The 5,159-nt window shown below is 47.4% G+C and overlaps 1 protein-coding gene across 4 annotated transcripts in view; it reads right to left on the reverse strand.

Moving 5' to 3' along the window:
• The window catches only part of PDSS1 (decaprenyl diphosphate synthase subunit 1), a 53,032-nt gene that overhangs the window by 27,823 nt on the left and 20,050 nt on the right, over nt 1–5,159 (reverse strand). The gene's annotated exons all lie outside the window — the stretch shown is intronic.

A 5,159-nucleotide genomic window follows, 5' to 3' on the forward strand; every position in this document is an offset into this window, starting at 1 on the left:
TTTTTTTTGAGACAGGGTCTCGCTCTGTTGCCCAGACTGGAGTGCAGTGGTACAATGTTGGCTCACTGCAACCTCTGCCTCTAAGGTTCATGCGATTCTCCCACCTCAGCCTCCCCAAGTATCTGAAACTATAGGCACACATCATCACGCCTGGCTAATTTTTGTATTTTTAGTACAGATGGGGTTTCACCATGTTGGCCAGGCTAGTCTTGAACTCCTGACCTCAAGTGATCCACCCGCCTCGGCCTCCCAAAGTGCTGGGATTATAGGCATGAGCTACCACGCCCCATGTAATAGTGTCTTAAATTAGATACAGTTAAGAGGGAATGTCCCCATTTCATTTTCATCATTATCACCACCATCATCGATGGGCTGCTTTGTTAGTCTTTCCAGGGATAGGCTTTGGTAATCTTAGCTTTTATAGCGCTATAAAAGTTACCTCCTCCGAATATAGGATTATCGCACCTGGACTCTCAACCTGTTATCCAATGTGGAAACTGTGTCTTATAATTTGACCCTCTAAACATCTAGTCCAGCTTTGAAAACAGGACTCATGTAATTCAATGCCATTGACTATTTGCAGAATCAAGATCAACAGATCTGTGCACAGCACAACTTGGGTCGTCTGTTATCCTGATTGCTGGCAATGATATTCACTTCCTAGAGCTAGAAGGGTTTCACACAGGAATGGATGGTGTGAAAATCCGGGTGCCAATGATAAGTCAGTCTCTTCAGTGAGACTGCTGAGCAGGCTAGGTTTGGCTTGTCTGAAAAATGTGCAGACACCATAACCGTGCTGCATTCAATGAGTGAAGCAATTTTATAGAAATCTATTTATCATAAAGCTCTTTTTTTTTTGAGACACAGTCTTGCTATGTGTCGCCCAGGCTGGAGTGCTGTGGTGCGATCTCAGCTCACTGCAGCCTTCACCTCCTGGGTTCAAGTGACTCTCCTGCCTCAGCCTCCTGAGTAGCTGAGATTACAGGCGTGTGTCACCACAACTGGCTAATTTTGTATTTTCAGTAGAGATGGGATTTCACCATGTTGGCCAGGCTGGTCTGAACTCCTGACCTCAGGCGATCCACCTGCCTCAGGCTCCCAGAGTGCTGGGATTACAGGCGTGAGCCACTGTGTCCGGCCCTTAAGGCCCTTTTTTGATCTGTAATAAAATGACTGGTTTTGCTGAACTCTGTTGCAAGTTAGGTTCTCCAGGAAGCAGATTCTGAGATGAAGTTTCAAGGACAGGATGTTTATTCAGGAGTGCCCTTGGGATTACTGACACCTGATGGGGCGGGGGAGGAAACAGGACTGGGGAGCAGGAGAAGCTGAGCTGCAATCAACAGCCTGAAATGCCCTCTAGGGTGAACAGGTAGAATGGCCCTTCATCTGTCAGTCCCTGAATGTGGGCTGCCTCCAGAAGGGGCACAGCCCCAGGTGAGAGGATTCTTTGTAGCCAAGGCAATCCTTGAAGAGGCTAAGGAATGAAGGCCAACAGGTACTAACTGTACCTGACACAGTAGCTGGGCAGAGTCATGCACTGATGGGGGACCTGGGGGCATGTCTTAGAATCCACCACAACTCTATTTTCTGGACATGTCAAGTCTGAGTCATCTGTTGTGTAGATTCCTACTTTGTCTACCCAGATACCATTGTAATCAAGACTCCGAGAGGAAACAAACATGGGGTCCTGTGCCTTCCAGGGCCCTATGGCCCTTTGAAAATAAACTGTAAGCCATGGATGCCTTTCCACAGAAAAATGCAGATATACACAAAATTTTGCATACAATGTTAAGTGGTTTACACACCCCACAACTTCCATGAACCTCAAGTTAAGAACTCCCTGTAATCTTGCAGGGAACATTTAATGAACTGAAAAGCTTAATAAAAGAAAAGATAAAAATCAGTAAGTAGTAGTTTCTCCCTCTTGCTGTTTCTTAAGATATCTGTTCTATTGCTTATTAAAATCCCCTCCACCATTTTGTTTCAACAATCCCCAATTTTTTTTTTTTTTGAGACAGAGTTTCACTCTGTCACCAGGTTGGAGTGCAGTGGCACGATCTTAGCTCTCTGCAGACTCCACCTCCAGGGTTCAGGGTTCAAGTGATTCTCCTGCCTCAGCCTCCTGAGTAGCTGGGACTACAGGTGTGTGCCACCACGCCCCGCTAATTTTATTTTAGTGAAGACAGGGTTTCACCGTGTTAGCCAGGATAGTCTCAATCTCCTAAACTCATGATCTGCCTGCCTTTGCCTCCCAAAGCACTGGGATTACAGGCATGAACCACTGCACCTAGCAAAAATCCCCAATTTAAATTTTTTATTATTTTAAGACGGGGTTTCACCATGTTGGACAGGCTGGTCTCGAACTCCTGACCTCAGGTGATCCACCCACCTCAGCCTCCCAAAGTGCAGAGATTACAGGTGTGAGCCATTGTGCCCGGCCAAAAATCCCCTATACAATATATACTTTGGAAGCAAAAAACAAAACAAAACAAAACAAAAAACATGTCTGATAAACCTCCTAGAAGCCATTAAACTTTGACTGTCAAAGGTTTAAAGTGGTCTCCCTCAATTACAACATCACCAACAAGCAAGCGTGTCAAGTTCAAGTACAGGATCTGGGCCACTGAGGCTGGAGGTGGCACTGAATATGGATGGTGCTGCTTCTGAATCTTTAGCTGCCATTTCTCTCTACTATCCTAAGCCTTTCTCAGCAAAAGCAAAATCACAAATGGCCCAGCTCTCCAGAAGCTCCGTCCCTTCTTAAGTGGCATGGAAATAACATCTAGATATTTAGTCCTTTAAGTGCCTGATCCAGAAGAGTACGCAGAAAGCAAACATTGTCAGGAAGTTGGGGCTTGGAGAGCAGAATTATTAGGGTACTGTACCACCCAAATCCACGCCACAACCGTGACTTGTCTCCATGCTAGACACTGTCTCTGCGCTGTGCCTTTCCTAAGCCCTGCTCCAACCACTCACAGGGAGAATGAGGATACAGCTCAGACATCCCCTGGAGAGGGCAGCAATGAACTGTTTAAACTAGCAATGGCTTTCGTTATATTCTCCTGTGATTTCTGCAACTAACAATTTATACAGTTTCCATAAGACAGACTGAAGAAACTTCCAATTGGCCAGGCGCAGTGACTTACACCTGTAATCCCAGCACTTTGGGAGGCCAAGGAGGGTGGATTACCCGAGGCCAGGAGTTTGAGACCAGCTTGGCCAACACATTGGCAAAACCCTATCTCTACTAAAAACAAAATTAGCTTGGCGTGGTGGCATGTGCCTGTAATCCCAGCTTCTTGAGACGCTGAGGCAGGAGAATTGCTTGAGCACAGGAGGTAGAGGCTGCAGTGAGCTGGGATTGCACCACCGCACTCCAGTCTGAACGACAGAGAGACTCCATCTCAAAAAAAAAAAAAGGCCGGGCGCAGTGGCTCACGCCTGTAATCCCAGCACTTTGGGAGGCCGAGGCGGGTGGATCAAAAGGTCAAGAGATCGAGACCATCCTGGTCAACGCGGTGAAACCCCGTCTCTACTAAAACTACAAAAAATTAGCTGGGCATGGTGGCACGTGCCTGTAATCCCAGCTACTCAGGAGGCTGAGGCAGGAGAATTGCCTGAACCCAGGAGGCGGAGGTTGCGGTGAGCCGAGATCGTGCCATTGCACTCCAGCCTGGGTAACAAGAGCGAAACTCCGTCTCAAAAAAAACTTCTGAAGATGGCCGAATAGGAACAGCTCTGGAGAGCAGTTCCCAGGAAAAACGCAGAGGATGAGTGATCACTGCATTTCCAAACAAAATTTTACTGCCCACAGACCAGGAGATTCCCAGGCAGAAAAGTGCCCCAAGTCTCCAGTGCAGCTGTTTCTGCTGGCACAGCAGGTCTCCGCACAAAAATTCACACAAATCCAGGCGCTGTTTCAACTGGCGACTGGAACACCTGGGAGACAGAGTCACCTGTTCAACTAAAAAAAAGGGGGCTGAAACAGGAAGCCAGGTGATCTGGCTCCGCTGGTCCCACCCCCACAAAGACCAGCAATCTGAAACGCTTTGGACTGAGAGTTTCACAGCAAGCACAGCTGGACCCACGATGGTCCAGCTCTGTGGAGGAAAGGGTGTCCACCACTACTGAGCCAGACTGCCTCTTCCGAGCCAGACCACCTCTACCAAGGCAGTTCTAACTATACCCCTATAAACAAAACTGCAAGAAGTTCACACAGCAGCTGGGCAGAGCCCATGGCAGCTCTGCAATGGCTCTGCTGACAGACTGTGACTAGGCTACCTCCTCGCTGGGCAGGGCATCTCCGAAAGAAGGCAGAATGACAGGAACTTATAAATAAAGCCCCACCTTCCCAGGACAGAGTACCTGGGGAAAAAAGGCAGTTATGAGTTCCACTGCTACAGACTTAAAGGTACCTGCCCAGCAGCTCTGAACAGAACAATGGAGCTCACAGCTCAGCACCTGAGCTCCTATAAGGGAGAGACTGTCTCCTCAAGCAGCTCCCTGACCTCTGTATAACCAAACAGACACCTCATAAAGAGCTGAGGCTGACATCTGGTGGGTATCCTTCTGTGACAAAGATAACAGAAGAAGAAACTGGCAGCAACCCTTACTGTTCTGCAGCTGCTGCAGGCGATCCCCAGGCAAGCAGGGTCTGGAGTGGACCTCCAGCAGCCCTATAGCAGGGGGACCTGACTGTTAGAAGGAAAACTAAGAAACAAAGAAATAACTTCATCAGCAACAAAAAGGACGTCCACTCAGAGACCACATCTGAAAGTCGCCAACCACAAAGACCACAGGTAGATAAATCCACAAAGATGGGAAGAAACCAGTGCAAAAAGGATGAAAATACCCAAAACCAGAATGCCTCTCCCTCCTCCAAGGGATCACAATTCCTCACCAGCAAGCGAACAAGGCTGGATGGAGAATGAGTCTGATGAATTGACAGAAACAGGCTTCAGAAGGTGGGTAATAAACTTCTCTGAGCTAAAAGATCATGTTCTAATCCAATGCAAAGAAACTAAGAACCTTGAAAAAAGGTTTGACAAAATGCTAATGAGAATAAACAGCTTAGAGAGGAATATAAATGAACTGATGGAGCTGAAAAACACAACATGAGAACTTTGCGAAGCATACACAAGTTTCAACAGCCGAATTGA

The sequence above is a fragment of the Cebus imitator genome, unplaced genomic scaffold (assembly GCF_001604975.1).
Source record: "Cebus imitator isolate Cc_AM_T3 unplaced genomic scaffold, Cebus_imitator-1.0 Scaffold92, whole genome shotgun sequence".
NCBI classification, from domain to species: domain Eukaryota; kingdom Metazoa; phylum Chordata; class Mammalia; order Primates; family Cebidae; genus Cebus; species Cebus imitator.